Raw genomic sequence first — 16,853 nt, 5'->3', positions numbered from 1 at the left:
GTCAGTTGTAAATCCATACCCGGTCAGTTGTAATCTATACCCGGTCGATGTATTACGTCACAAACACAAACGTGACGTCATAAGAGGCATAGTATAAGCGTGATGAAGGATTTAGCAGAGAAAACCATTTATAAACTACAGATAAAACGTAAATGTTACATCGGTGGGGTAAATTCGTTACACAGTCTTTTAGTGACAGGGTATGGGATGATACCTGGTTAGTAAATTTCATACCTGACTCGGCTCCGCCTCGCCAGGTATGAAATTTACTAACCAGGTATCATCCCATACCCTGTCACTAAAAGACTATGTAACTAATATTATTCATTACGTTTAAAGATTGACTAGACTAATTATGTTTTCCTTTACTTGCAATATTACCATTTCCTGGTATAAGTCTAACCCCATATTTTATCATGGCGGTAAAAGTATCAACAAGACACAGAATCCTTCAATGTTTTCAACATTCATCACTACTTTTATGCTCTTTGCACTTGGATTTGGTAATAAAATTAAAGTATGACAATTTCATTTTTTGTTAGCGATGTCGACATTTATTTTATAATCGATTAGTAGCATCGAAGAGCTTCTAACGACCGACAATCTATTGTCGACGACAATCGTTCCATCACTAGTTACTTCACTGGAATCAGCAATTTTTTTAACCATTCCAGGGTCAGAATTCTATTACAAAAATCTACCAGTCGCTCATCTTAATCAATTGATCCCGTGGGGATCCGGGTTAGAATAGGTCCTTAGAACCCCCTTGCTTGTCATAAAAGGCGACTAAATGGGGTGGTCCTTCGGATGAGACCGTATAAACCGAGGCCCCGTGTCACAGCAGGTGTGGCACGATAAAGATCCCTCCCTGCTCAAAGGCCGTAAGTGCCGAGCATAGGCCTAAATTTGCAGCCCTTCACCGGCAATGGTGACTTCTCCATATCAGTGAAATATTCTGGAGAGGGATGTTAAACAGTATACAATCAATCAATCTAAATCAATTGAAATGCCTTAGTAAGCATGCATGGGCACATATCAGTGGTGGATATGAGAATCTTGAACAAGGAAGGGGGACTGATATTATTGGAGACCAAGGGCGAAAAGCGGAGAAGCTTTCAGGCTTTATAGTTTTATAGAATAAAGTTTTCAAATTAATTCAGCTAAACTTAATGTGAAACTAATGCAATGTCCTACAAAGTTTGAAGACTTTTATAAAAAAAAAAAAAAAAAAAAACTATTCAAAATAAAAAGAAACCAGAAGTCTCTGTCAAGACTGTAGCTCTACTGGTTTGTGCTTATCAAAAACCATTGCACTATTTTATGTATCTTTCACTTTGTGTAGTCTACTTGTGTGCCAACTTATTTTGAAATCAGACCAAAACTGTAGAAGGAGTAGTGTTTTAAAGGAATTTTTAGTAACCATGGCAACAACGTTCACCCAAATCAAAAACCGATGCACTATTCTATGTATCTCAGTGTAGTCTACTTGTGTGCCTAGTTATATTGAAATCAGACCAAAACTGTAGAAGGAGTAGCGTTTTTAAAGAATTTCACAGAAAATTCTATTTTTAGTAACCATGGCAACACCGTTCATTGAAATTAAAAACCGATGCACTATTCTATGTATCTTAGTGTGTCTACTTGTGTGCCAAGTAATATTGAAATCAGACTAAAATTGTAGGAGGAGTAGCGTTTTGAAAAATTTACAGACAGACGGACAGACAGACAGACAGACGGACGGACTCCGGATGCATTACTATAGCATAAGCTCTTCTGGTCTCTGACCAGTAGAGCTAAAATAATTGCTGCACGACTCATAATGTTTGATTTATTTGATTATCAGATTAAAGTCAACATCATTGAATTTCGACGTGACTTTAATTCACAGTTGCAGTGTTAAGAATAAAATTGCACGTTTCAAGATTGTCAATCATTTGTCGCTTAACGTTTTCATTTAAAGATGTCATTCCCAAATTGCTGAGAATCTCTTCTACGACAGTTTTATCTCACGCCATTTTTACTGCTTGCGGAACGCGGAAAATACGTTATGCTCATATAAAGGCCGAGGATACCCATGTTCGCATAACATAATAGTGAATCGACATAATGTAGAAGAGCGCGCACAGCATGACATGAGCTTTTCACATCAGTTAATAAGAACTAAGATGTCATGAAAAGTAAACATTACGAAATGCAAGTTGACAAAATATACAGATATAATTGTAGTATGTGTAAATTAGGGCTGGGACGATATATCGAGATATCGATATATCGTGATATATATGAGGATGATACGGGTATGGATACATTTGAAAAAATATCGAAATATCGCTCCAAAAAATCTGACTTCTGTTTTTCTTTGTTTATTTAACATTTGAGGTTTAATATATAAAATAAATAAGTTAAATATTAATATAGATATGAAATAAATAATAATTAACACCACTTGAATAAAATATTTTTGTTTTACAACATATAAACAACAATTTTGAATAAATTATTCTCATTTGCAAAGAAATAATTTGTTTATTTCAATGTAAAAAAACAGATTTTATAAGCAATTAAACATATCGTGATACATATCGTATCGTGGCTCAAATATTGTGATACGTATCGATATAGAAAAAGTTGTATCATCCCAGCCCTAGTGTAAATGTCATAAAGAGTTGACATCATGTAATGGAAGGTTGACACAATGCAATAGTAGTATTCTGCTATAAGGCAGTGACGGCGTTCCATACTCAGATCTAAGTATAGTTCTCATATATGTTTTCATATATTTTTTTATTCCCCCCGCTTGAAAAGCGGGAGGGTATATAGTAATTGTTAATTCCGTCCATCCGTCTAGCTGTCCGTCCGTCCGTCTGTTACGCTTTGGGGTGCCCATCTCTTATCCGCAACTCCTCTCATACCACTGAATGAAATTTGATGAATCTTTCACAGAATCTTTTATTACATATTGCCATTGTGCACCTTCTATTTTACTTTTTGATCCGGCACATATTTTGGGTTTCCCGGCCACCGGACAGACGGACGGACAGACGTACAGACGGACGGAATTAACAATTACTATATACCCTCCTGCTTTTCAAGCGGGGGGTATAAAAAGATATTAGTCCTTTCACTTCGGAGTTCTGAATGACAATGAAGACTGAGCCATAAGTGAACAGTGAACACAAGGTAAACGCAAAGTAAATGGAACGAAGAGCAAACAGTGAATGTTTTGTGAACAGTGAACGCGAGCACACAGTGAACGCAAAACTGTGAACGGCGAACGAATGGTGAATGCACAGTGAACGAACGGTGAGCGAATGGAAAAAATGGGAAAGTATGAGAACATTTCATGGACTGTAGATCAGAGTAACTAAGAGTAAATGCACTTCCACTTTATAACCAGTCAACTAAAGGAACCTTTTATTATACCCCCCGCTTGAAAAGCGGTAGGGTATATAGTAATCGTTAATTCCGTCCGTCCGTCTGTTACGCTTTGGGGTACCCATCTCTTATCCTCAACTCCTCTTAAACCACTGAGTGAAATTTAATGAAACTTTCAAAGAATTTTTATTACATATTGCCATTGTGCACCTCCTATTTTATTTTTTGATCTGACAAATATTTTGGGTTTCCTGGCCATCGCAAAACATGGACTTTGCCATTATAATCATATGGGAGGCGGGGGGTATCATTTAGTGAGCTCATTGCTCACAGTACCTCTAGTTAGTTTAGCTTATGAAAATGAAATAATATTGCATGATATACAGTTATAGTTTTAATGCAATTACAGTAACTATGGAAACTATAATTATATACTAGTTGTAGGGAATAATATTAATTAAGTAACTATAAAACTATAATCATTATGCTTAACTGTAGAGAATAATGTAATTCAAGTAACTATAAAACTACAATTATTCTAAAGTAATTGTAGGTGTATGTGTGTGGTATAATACAAGAGGATGAATTCTATTTATATTAAAAACAAAACTTTATACATACAAGAAAAAGGGCAGGGCTGCCAAAATTTAATTTTCAAGAAGTGCTACTTAAATATTTAAAACCAAAGAAGAATTTTGAGGCCGTCATCAGGTACTACACCTCAAGTCCTATACCAGTGATTGTTTCTGCAGCTAGTACTAGCCGTAGCACTGCATGGTTCCCATTCTCGTTATATGTAAAAGTTAAATAAGGATGGTTGTACTGATTAAAGCAATTAATATATATACTATTAGGATGGTATATAATTAACTATAACTATGACCTTAATTAAAATACTACTATAATACTTATATTATCATGATCATAATAACGCTATACACAATTATAAATACATATAAATTTTAGCAGATGGTTAATAGTATGAATATTATTATTATTATTATTATTATAATATCATAAATTTAATTGTATATAGTTGAGTGAGGGATGTATGATGGTACAAATAATTCTTAATTAATTTATTAATAAATGAATTATAGTGAGTGCAAGTTTTATTTTTTAAAAATTTATATGCGGTGAAGCAAAATTATATTGCACAAAGATGTAATGATATGAAATTGCGAACCAGTAACTTTTTTAAGTAAACATCATAATGCCGCTAGACTGATTGTAAAATACAGGTGCCGCTGTGCATACAGGTATGCCACTGATTGAAGCAAGTAATGTATATATATATTATAACTTAGAACTGTAAATAGACACAATTTGATACGGTACGCAGCACAGTTAAGGTTACAGTATTAATTGTATATGTGGAAATGTTACTATGACGTACATAATATAAGGTCTTCAAAATACCACAAAATGAAATTATTTAGCTATTTCAAACAGCTGGATAGCTGTAAACTACAACAAACTTACTATTACATGCAATTTTATCGACTGTTAAATACACAACATTGTATTTAAACGATGTATCGATCGCAATGCACTGTCAATGTGACGTAACATCTTGTTGTGAAACAGTGAGCACAAACATTTTTTACAATGTGTCTTTTGTTCTCAAATAAAAAATTATTTGCGGTAAAATAAAAAGCCATTAATTTGGATGCGATGTTTATTTTAGTATTTTATTCATAAACTGTATGTGCATTTATCAGACAAGCGATACTGTCGTGTGTTTGTATGCAGATTCATTGTAAAAGTAATGTAAGGGCCCTAATAAATCGATTTATTGCAATTGCAAGCATACCCTCAATGTATCTTGTCAAAATTTTACACATAAACTCAAGAAGCATTAAGATATTTGAAAAGTGCTGCGAACCTCTTGAAATCTTGCAAATTAATTAATTATAGCTATATTTAATGTAATTGACCAGCAAAATATTCAACCTGTCGTCCAACAAATTTTTTACCAATTAAAAAAGGGAATCTATATAGGTTCAGCACTTTTCACAATCTACATATAGTGTTGAAAAGGATTATAAAATATACTAAGATTTTTAGCTTGGTTATGCCCTTGCAATATTGAAATTTATAGATGACCTCTAAACTGCAAGTATAATTGCCAAAGTCATGTGACGTCGACATCAAATGACAAGTCTAAATAAAAAATCTAAATGTCCTCAACATGTAGATTTAAAGCACATTAATTTTTTTTTATATCAGTGAATTCCTAAAAAGATTCGCCCATCCTAATAAAGTATGTATTTTTTATCTTAAAAAATCGCCGATATTTCCATTTGTAACCTTAACTGTGCTGCGTAATCTATTCATGTATTAATTGTATATGTGGCATATAGTTATACATGTGCCGTATGGTTACTATACATTAGAATTGAAACTTTGCAAATAAAATTACTGTTAGTAATTTTATATCTAATAAAAAGCATTGTAAGTATACTTACATGTACGTAACATCTTGTTGTGAAACTGGCACAAACAAGAAATCTAGCAATGCTACTAGTATGCTTGATGTAAATAAGCACTATCATGAATATATATTTACACAAGTTCATTACAGGCAGAAAGATGACATCAGATTTTCAAAATCAAAGACCATTTGGCATGCCTATGTAATAAAATTTCAAGCATCTGCTATGAATAGCTAATGAGAAAACAGTTACGAAAATTTGTCATGTACGAAACGGACAGATGCACAAACAAACAGGAAGTTAACATCGGATTTAAACAACAAGAGGCCCATGGGCCACATCGCTCACCTGAGCACTAAGGGTAGGAAAAAGTAGAAAATGGCTTTCTATTGTTAAGTTTAAATGCAAAAGTAGTCCCATGACCTATCGAATTTGTTATTTTTTAGAAAATGATTTTTAAAGAAATTTTCCTATATTATATCTTTGATAAAAACTTTGGTAGGCCATTTTGGCCCCGCCCTACCCCTGGTGGTCATGATTTGAAAAACTTGAATCTACACTACCTGAGGATGCTTTCATATAAATATTATGAATTATGGCTTTGTCATTCTTGAGAAGAAGATTTTTAAAGAATTTTCCTATATATTTCTATGTAAAACTTTGGTCGGCCATTTTGGCCCCGCCCTACCCCCGGGGGTCATGATTTGAACAAACTTGAATCTACACTACCTGAGCATGCTCCCATATAAATATGATGAATTATGGCTTTATCATTCTTGAGAAGAAGATTTTTAAAGAATTTTCCTATATATTTCTATGTAAAACTTTGGTCGGCCATTTTGGCCCCGCCCTACCCCAGTGGGTCATGATGTGAACAAACTTGAATCCACACTACCTGAACATGCTTCCATATAAATATGATGAATTATGGTTTTGTCATTCTTGAGAAGAGGATTTTTAAAGAATTTTCCTATATATTTCTATGTAAAACTTTGGTTGGCCATTTTGGCCCCGCCCTACCCCCGGGGGTCACGATTTGAACAAACTTGAATCTACACTACCTGAGGATCTTTCCCCATAAGTTTCATCTTTCCTGGCACAGTGGTTCTTGAGAAGAAGATTTTTTAAATATGCCACCAAATTTTCATTAATTCCCAATTATCTCCCCTTGAATGAGGGCGTGGCCCTTCATTTGAACAAACCTGAATCCCCTTCACCCAAGGATACTTTGTGGCAAGTTTGGTTAAAATTGGCCCAGTGGTTCTTGAGAAGAAGTCGAAAATGTGAAAAGTTTACAGACAGACAGACAGCGGACAGACAGACAGACGCCAGACAAAATGTGATCAGAAAAGCTCACTTGAGCTTTCAGCTCAGGTGAGCTAAAAATGTATCCCACCATATGGCATGCCTCAAAGAAGATGTGTTTAAATTTCAAGCATCTATGTTGAGTAGTTGCTGAGAAAACTGTTACGAAAATTTGTTATGTATGAAACGGATAGATGCACAGACAAACAGGAAGTTGACATCGGATTTAAACAAAAATGTATCCCACCATATGACATGCCTCAGAGAAGAATGTGTTAAAATTTCAAGCATCTACGTTGAGTAGTTGCTGAGAAAACTGTTACGAAAATTTGTTATGTATGAAACGGACAGACGCACAGTCAAACAGGAAGTTGACATCGGATTTAAACAAAAATGTATCCCACTATATGGCATGCCTCAGAGAAGATTGTGTTAAAATTTCTAGCATCTACGTTGAGTAGTTGCTGAGAAAACTGTGACGAAAATTTGTTATGTATGAAACGGACAGATGCACAGACAAACAGGAAGTTCACATCGGATTTAAACAAAAATGTATCCCACCATATGACATACCTCAGAGAAGATTGTGTAAAAATTTCAAGCATCTACGATGAGTAATTGCTGAGGAAATTGCGACGAAAATTTGTTATGTATGAAACTGACAGACGCACAGACAAACAGGAAGTTGACTTCAGAAATGTATCCCACCAAATGGCATGCCTCAGAGAAGATTGTGTTAAAATTTCAAGCATCTACGATGAGTATTTAATGAGAAAGCTGTGACGAAAATTTGTTTCAGACGGACGCACAGACAGACAGACGGACACACAAGGGTAAAACAGTATACTCCCCTCTCCTTCGGAGCGGGAGTATAATTATTGATTTCATGGCTATATTATACCTATTACCCATCCTTTCTGTATAGTACTTAAAGTTGATTAGGAAATACTTACCAAAGGAACTGAATAGAATATACCGGAAAGGAACAGAAAGGAAATGTAAACAAACAGGAATGAATAAAAATTCCCTGAATTCCCCTTGCTATGTATACAGAGAAATCGTGCAGGTTTTTTTAATTTTTAGTCATGTGATCGCTTTGACGGTGAATTAAGTAGTGGCGGATCATAGAAAACAATGATTAACGTTTAATGGATTTATTGGAATATAATCAATTACAATTAGTGGAATTTAATCAATAACAATTAATTGGATTAACTAATCAAAGAAAAAAAACTATTTTACATCAAATTAATGAGTATATAATAACAACTTACATAAAATTGATAATTTATATAGTAATAAATTATAGTAGTGAAATTAATTAATAGGAAAAAATATATAGGAAGAAAATAAATAAATTATTTTTTATTAACCAAAAAAAATTTAAATAAATGAATAAATGTATTAAAAAATAGTATAAAATTGATTGGTTGTATTTGTTTTTACACTAGATTGGAAAATAATTATTTAAATTAATAATAATTGTAATTTGATTTAAAAGAGATTGGTAGATTAATTAGTGATTGATTTTAACAACAATTATCATGGTATACAGCAAGTCTGTTGTATATCATATTTATTATTTTGTAAACTGATGGGCTGTATTGCCCAAAGTTGTATCCTGAATAAACTTATACATTAGTAGCATTGTCACAAGTGACCTGTCAATTGCATATTAGATAATGACTTGTTACAACAATATTAAATATTATTAATATTACAATATTAAATCATACATTATGTTAACTATAATATATAGTAAATAGCAACATTGGTTAAACTTAATATAGGTAGAGTGACCATGGTAGATAACAATGTTAAAAATAATTGTCACAAATCATACATCTACCGTGTGCATTATGTATGTTGGTTAAACTATATAGTACATAGGGTATATGGTTAAATAACAATGGTAGTATTAGCCTTTTACAAATACTATATTTGACAGTTTGTTAGTTAATAAAAATTGTATACAGTAATACATAAAACATCTTGTATATTAACACTGATAGTGTTGAACAAGAGGCCCATGGGCCACATCGCTCACCTGAGCACTAAGGGTAGGAAAAAGTAGAAAATGGCATTTTATTGTTAAGTTTAAATCTAAAAGTAGTCCCATGACCAATCATGGATTTGCTATTTTTTAGAAAATGATTTTTAAAGAATTTTCCTATATATATCTTTAAAAACTTTGGTCGGCCATTTTGGCCCCGCCATATCCCCGGGGGTCATGATTTGAACAAACTTGAATCTACACTACCTAAGCATGCTTCCATATAAATATGATGAATTATGGCTTTGTCATTCTTGAGGAGAAAATTTTTAAAAGAATTTTCCTATATATATTTCTATGTAAAACTTTGGTCAGCCATTTTGGCCTCGCCCTACCCCGGGGGGTCATGATTTGAACAAATTTGAAACAACACTACCTGAGCATGCTTCCATATATATATGATGAATTATGGCTTTGTCATTCTTGAGAAGAAGATGTTTAAAGAATTTTACTATTGATTCTATGTAAAAGTTTGGTCGGCCATTTTGGCCCCGCCCTACCCCGGGGGGTCATGATTTGAACAAACTTGAAACAACAATACCTGAGCATGCTTCCATATATATATGATGAATTATGGCTTTGTCAATCTTGAGAAGAAGATGTTTAAAGAATTTTCCTATTGATTCTATGTAAAAGTTTGGTCGGCCATTTTGGCCCCACCCTACCCCAGTGGGTCATGATTTGAACAAACTTGAATCTACACTACCTGAGCATGCTTCCATATAAATATGATGAATTATGGCTTTGTCATTCTTGAGAAGATTTTTAAAGAATTTTCCTATATATTTCTATGTAAAAGTTTGGTCGTCCATTTTGGCCCCACCCTATCCCCGGGGGTCATGATTTGAACAAACTTGAATCTACACTACCTGAGCATGCTTCCATATAAATATGATGAATTATGTCTTTGTCATTCTTAGGAAGAAGATTTTTAAAGAATTTTCCTACATATTATTATGTAAAACTTTGGTCAGCCATTTTGGCCCCGCCCTACCCCCGGGGTCATGATTTGAACAAACTTGAATCTACACTACCTGAGCATGCTGCCATATGAATATGATGTTTGATGGCTTTGTCATTCTTGAGAAGAAGATTTTTAAAGAATTTTCCTAAATATTTCTATGTAAAATTTTGGTCGGCCATTTTGGCCCCGCCCTACCCCCAGGGGTCATGATTTGAACAAACTTGAATCTTCACTACCTGAGCATGCTTCCATATAAATATGATGAATTATGGCTTTGTCATTCTTGAGAAGAAGATTTTTAAAGAATTTTCCTAAATATTTCTATGTAAAAGTTTGGTCGGCCATTTTGGCCCCGCCCTACCCCTGGGGGTCATGATTTGAACAAACTTGAATCTACACTACCTGAGGATGTTTCCCCGCCCTACCCATCTGGGGGTTCCTGGCACAGTGGTAAATTTACACATTAATACTTTTCCTGCATTTACAAACTTTAGGTTGAAATAAGGGATATTGGTAGAATCAAAGTAATTAACTGTAGGACTATTTTCTGCAGAGATAATATTTTCTCTGTTATGTTTGACATTCTGTAATATATATACACTGAATCTACACTACCTGAGGATGTTTCCCCATATGTTTCATCTTTCCTGGCACAGTGGTTCTTGAGAAGAAGATTTTTAAAATATGCAATCAAATTTTCATTAATTTCCAACTATCTCCCCTTGAATGAGGGCGTGGCCCTTCATTTGAACAAACTTGAATCCCCTTCACCCAAGGATACTTTGCTGCAAGTTTGGTTGAAATTGGCCCAGCGGTTCTTGAGAAGAAGTCGAAAATGTGAAAAGTTTATAGACAGACAGACAGACAGACAGACAGACGCCGGACATGTTGTGATCAGAAAAGCTCACTTGAGTCTTCAGCTCAGGTGAGCTAAAAACTGAGGAAACATTAAATGTGTCAGATACATTAGATCATGTCTTCCATAAAAAAGAATTTGTAAACTCTTTCGTACGTGGCAAGTTTGAGATCTTTAAACATTTTATAGCTACTCCATGCTATGGGTTGAGTGTAGGGGGTGGTGATAATAATGCCACAGTTATCTCTGGGTTTAAACATTAAAAGTATAAAGCTATGATAATATTTACATTCCTGTACTTTGTAGCTTTGTTTGCCAGTGTAGCAGATTATACCATTTACAGTAATGCCAATAAATTTACACATTAATACTTTTCCTGCATTACAAAAGTCAATAAAGCTTTTATTGTTTACAATTTCTTGTAGGTTGAAATAAGGGATATTGGTAGAATCAAAGTAATTAACTGTAGGACTATTTTCTGCAGAGATAATGTCACGGTAAACTTTCTCTGTTATGTTTGACATTCTGTAATATATATACACTGTAATTACTATAATAATTACAATAATAATTACTATAATAATTGTAATAGTTATAATGGTTTGTTTTTGTTATAAATACAGTATTATTTATACAAACTGTTAACCCAAAGTTATTGTAACTGTAACTTCAATTAAAATGAAATTCATTAATAATATAACCAGTAACCAATTTTATGAAACTAGTTTAAGTAATGTCCTATTTTTCTATGTAACTTGCCTCTGGTCATCAGGATTTCTTTGAGTTTTCTACCATTTTTGTAACTGAACCCAACTGTAATGAAATGGGGGTGATTTCGTAAGTGTATACTGAATGAGTTTTTGTTCTCTGGAGACTTTGTTGAAGTACATGTTACAAAAAATCTTGGGATTTTGCTTGTAGCTATTTGGATATGCAATTGGTGTCAGCTTCTTGCTACATGAAAGAACACAGACCAGGTGGCATTTTTATATTTAAAAAGAAAGCAGAGTTGGCGAAAGAGGTGAAAAATCTGTCGGACACAGTGTCCTACATATTGTCTAAAAATCACAAAAATTACAGGACACACTAAAAATTTGCCGGACCGTAAAAACAACAAAATGTAAAATTGAAATTGATTTGCGATTGGTGGAACTCTTTCTCAGTGGAAGAAGAAAATGTTGTTGGATGGGGACAATGTGCTAGTGAATACAATGCAAAATGGATCATTGTAGATTAGAAATAAATTCTGTTTAAATCTCTTGATAAACATTCGCTGAATCACTGTAATAAATTTTATAGAGGAGTTAGTCCTCATATGATAACGTTATATTTTTTTGAAGATATCTTTCACTAAGTTCATTATTGAAATGATTAATCGTTACTTTTGAAATCAAATAAAATACTCTAAACTTTCCTTATTTGGCAATCTATTATCTGGAGTCCAACCCGTGGCAATACATTGTAACAACAGCATAAGTTATTCGATTGTCACTACTGTAAACAATGTTATGCTTGAGAATTATGGCGCGAGATTTAGAGCTTTCTCAACTTCTCCGCAAAAGAGCGGTAGTAAGTTCGATAACTGCCAGGTACTCACCATACTACTACGTATTGCAATATTTAAATGATGTAAAACTCTTACAGATTCAATTTCACGAAGTTTTAAAAAATAATGCATTATCTAATTTCTTTAATTATATTTTACTATTGATTATTCTGAATTATCTACTGGACACAGTGTCCGGCGTGGTTCTAGAAACTATCGGAGATCGCCGGTGGGCCGGCATCTTTCGCCATCTCTGAGAAAGGGGGGGGGGGGGCTTCTGAAAAATCTGCCACCCGAATGAAATTAATTTAAAAAAAAGTATTGATTGTTTATTGTTAAATGCCGAGTCGGCAATATATCAGCCGTATTTTGGCGGCGGATGAATACTACTAAAGGTATGCTTTATTTTGAAAAAAAAATATACGAAGGCTGCATGGAATACTTTGAATTTTACATTTTATTATACATTTACCTTGTAATTGTTTTATTGAGTTATTAAGAGAGGCTATTGTCACCTTTATATATAAATGATGATCTACCGTTTATGAATAGCTTCCTATTAGAAGAGTCTTAATTTGTCACCGATAAGACCCTTTTAATTAATATGGTTGTGGTTTGAAAATGGTTATGTCGATAGCGTTTACCATGCCAGATCAGAATCTTGATACATATACATATCATACATTTAAAGAAATTTAGTTGCACAACCTACCTACTGTATTTTTTTCCGAGTACCCCCCCCCCCCTTTACATATCCGTCCATATACATGTACCATCAGGCATCTCTCGCCGTCTAAAAGATCACGTTTCTAATATAATATTTACAGTGCAATAGTTTTGGATAAAGTAATTTTAGGGTTTACGCAGGACGAGAATTTAAATTTGACACTGAAAGTTTTTTTTTTTTATATCACGGGTTAAATATAAAATATCTGTTAGAAGATCCTGAAAACTCTTATGAGAATGAGGCTGCTTCTTACACAAAGAAGGTGGGGCTTAATATCGGTCAATCGGGCGATTTGAGAATCTATTGCCTTGGTCACTGTAACGTGAAGCGGTCACCTATCCAAGGGTTAAACAGGCTCGCCGTTGCTTAACTTGCCTGAAATAGAGGGAGACTCTACCGCATCACCAGAAAAGCTAGCTCACTGGCGAGGCAGTATAAGTTCCCTATATACTTTCCGCTACACTTCCCCCCCGCTCAGGGAAGCTTCGACCCAAAGCTTAGCATGAGTTCACTCTGAGTGTCTGGGCCTCTTCAGTTACGGCAACCATTGCCGTTCCCGGACACGAAGTCCGTACCTGCATGGACACGAAGTCCTAGACTTAGAGCTTCTTGAAGCAGATCGGAACCTGACTTCAGATACGGCAACCCCTGCCGTCCACAGACACAAAGTCTGTATATGGACACTACGTCCTAACTCTAAGACTTCCTGAAGAAGGACGCCAGACACCAGAGTCACTACGCTGCCACCAATTTTGTAATGTGAAGCGGTCACACATCCAAGGGTTAAACAGGCTCGCTGTTGCTTAACTTGCCTGAAATATATTTTCATTACCGCATCACCAGAAAAGCTAGCTCACTGGCGAGGCAGTATAAGTTCCCTATATACTTTCCGCTACAGTCACCAAACAAACTTCTTGTCAAGATCGGCATGCCATACGGAAAGTCAAACGTGACGGACACCCCATCATTCACTATATCATTACAGGTATATACTCCCGCTTTTCAAGCAGGCATATTAAAAAAAAGGTAAACGTACAATTACAATAAACGTGTAACCGAAGTAAGTTTAACTGTACTGATAATTATCATCTGTGGTCCTCAGTAGAAAGACTACGCTATTGTTCATAAACTTATTCTAATTTCCATGATTTGCAGCAGTCGAGGCAATATTTTGAAGCAAATTTATTGAGATGAGACACTAAACAGGTCTGGTACAATCACTAGATTTAGCTACGTAGCTTGATTTACCTACATAGCTTTATTTACCTACCTGAGGTAGCTTTATTTAGCTACCAAATTGGTTTATTTCTATTTAAAAGCATTTTTCTCAGGGTGTGCAGAAAATATCATTTTGATGCAGTGATCATCTTCAACTTTGAACTCATCTGAAAACAACTCATGAAAAAATCCCTCTTGGAAAAATGTCTTTTTCTGCGCAATTCCAATCAAAGTTCTGAAAGTTCTGGGGCTATGTATGACAGTTAGAACAGTTACCCCTTGGATGAAATGACAAAGAAGTCCAGTTCCGGTTAACACGATAATAGGTCGGTAATTATTCAGCACAATATGAAGTAATCATACTCAGTCATGCCTCACCGCACGGACAGCTAACCATACAATGGAATTACATGTTTTGCTCTAAATTGTCCAAACGCAGCGATGTTTAAACTATCTCTGCTTTGGATTGTTTTTTTAAGCCTCCCTAGTATAAATATCAATAGTCATTTAATTGCGACTTTTTGTATCTTTTTAATAAAAAGAAAACTTTTGAAAACTTACCTTGAAATAGCTAAATAAAGCTACCTGAGGTAGGTAAATAAAGCTACGTAGGTAATTCTACCTACGTAGCTAAATTTAGTGATTGTACTGGACCTGACTAAATATTTATCGAATGGGTTGATATACTTCCGGATTTTCCTTTTTCTGAAGTGAACAGGATAAGTTTGAATCGGAGTACAAATCTCGGTTTTCCGAGATATATTTTCTCCAGCTAGAGAGAGATAATCGCGATTTAGAGATGATCTTGCTAAAGGGGATGTGTTCCCAACCTGTTTAAAGATGATACTTTTGAATACGAAAATATAATTATCTCACCAGCAAAGTCGTCATCATTTTCTTTGTCCTCTGAACGGATGAAAGGTTTTGAAAGGTACTCATATTGATAATTTGTTTACACTAAACCAAGCTATGGTGCTTTTACCCGCCATGTTCATTGTGAAACCGGAGAAACAAGTTTCGTAAATTTTAAATCTCGATCCCGACTCAAATTTGACATCGGGAAGAAGAAATTCCGTTTTTCTCAATTTTATTTTTCTCTGAAAATTCAAAAACTTGAGCGGCGGGTTTGTAACCCTAAAAATAAAAAAGATGTTGGCCTAAATAGTTAATTAGATCATTATTACATATTAACCAGGAGCAAAGGAAAAGAGGTTCAAAGAATTCCAATCTGATTAAAATCAGATCCTTTGTTCCGCTCACATGGATCGCTACGAAAAAATTCATGCTTTTCACTATATCACCTTTAGAGCCCCGCCCTAACACCAGAACTTCTGACCCAGGGGCCCTGAAATTCACAAATTGGGAAGAGGCAGCCTTATTCAACATAACTATATACTTGGATATTTTATTTAAGGCCCAGGAGCAGAGAAGAATATTTTTAAAGAATTAACTGATGTATTTTCACTATAATATCAATAGAGCCCCACCCTAACACCGGAACCTCTGACCCAGGGGCTTCGACTTTCACAATTTTGGAAGAGGCAGCCTCATTCAACATAACTTTGTACTTGGCTAGTTTATTTAATACCAAGGAGCAGAGAAGAAGATTTTCAAAGAATTTATGCAATTTCACTATATAATCAATAGAGCCCTGCCCTAGCAATAGAACCCCTGACCCAGGGGCCATGAAGTTCACAGTTTTGGTAGAGGCAACCTTTTTCAAATAACTATGTACTTGGTTTTTTTTATCAATGCCCAGGAGTAGAGAAGAAGATTTTCAAAGAATTTATGCAATTTCACTATATAATCAATAGAGCCCTGCCCTAGCAATACAACCCCTGACCCAGGGGCCATGAAGTTCATAGTTTTGGTAGAGGCAACCTTATTCACATAACTATGTACTTGGTTAGTTTATTCAATGCCCAGGAGCAGAGAAGAAGATTTTCAAAGAATTTATGCATTTTCACAACAAAATCTATTTAGCTCCGCCCTAGCAATAGAACCCCTGACCCAGGGGCCATGAAGTTCACAGTTTTGTTAGAGGCAACCTTATTCATTTAATTATGTACTTGGTTAGTTTATTCAATGCCCAGGAGCAGAGAAGAAGATTTTCAAAGAATTTATGCATTTTCACTACAAAATCTATTTAGCCCCGCCCTAGAACTAGAACCTCTGACCCAGGGCCATGAATTTCACAAATTTTGGCAGAGGACTCAATGCTGATTACAATCATGCCAACAGTTTGACTGCTTGATGTCCAATAGTAAAGAAGAAGATTTTTAAAGATTTTATTAATTTTCGTGGTTTTTGCCCCATCCCTCAACCCCCCCCCCCCCCCCGGGACAGGGACAATGAAATTCACAATTTATGTTCC

General features: G+C 34.9%; 1 long non-coding RNA gene across 2 annotated transcripts in view; it reads right to left on the bottom strand.

Annotated features, from left to right (window-relative positions):
- LOC134251340 (uncharacterized) overlaps nucleotides 1-15,489 on the bottom strand; it is a 33,033-nt gene extending 17,544 nt beyond the window's left edge. For both annotated transcript variants that reach the window (XR_009988722.1, XR_009988721.1), the window contains exon 1: nucleotides 15,356-15,489. This is a non-coding gene — a long non-coding RNA (uncharacterized LOC134251340). The remainder of the gene's footprint in view (nucleotides 1-15,355) is intronic.
- Nucleotides 15,490-16,853: the final 1,364 nt, after the last annotated feature.

Source organism: Saccostrea cucullata, unplaced genomic scaffold (genome assembly GCF_032062105.1).
Source record: "Saccostrea cucullata isolate Sc308-1 unplaced genomic scaffold, CSIRO_AGI_Scuc_v1 ctg1295, whole genome shotgun sequence".
Lineage (NCBI taxonomy): Eukaryota > Metazoa > Mollusca > Bivalvia > Ostreida > Ostreidae > Saccostrea > Saccostrea cuccullata.
Note: the sequence above shows the minus strand (reverse complement) of the source record. Positions and strands in the feature narration are given on the sequence as shown.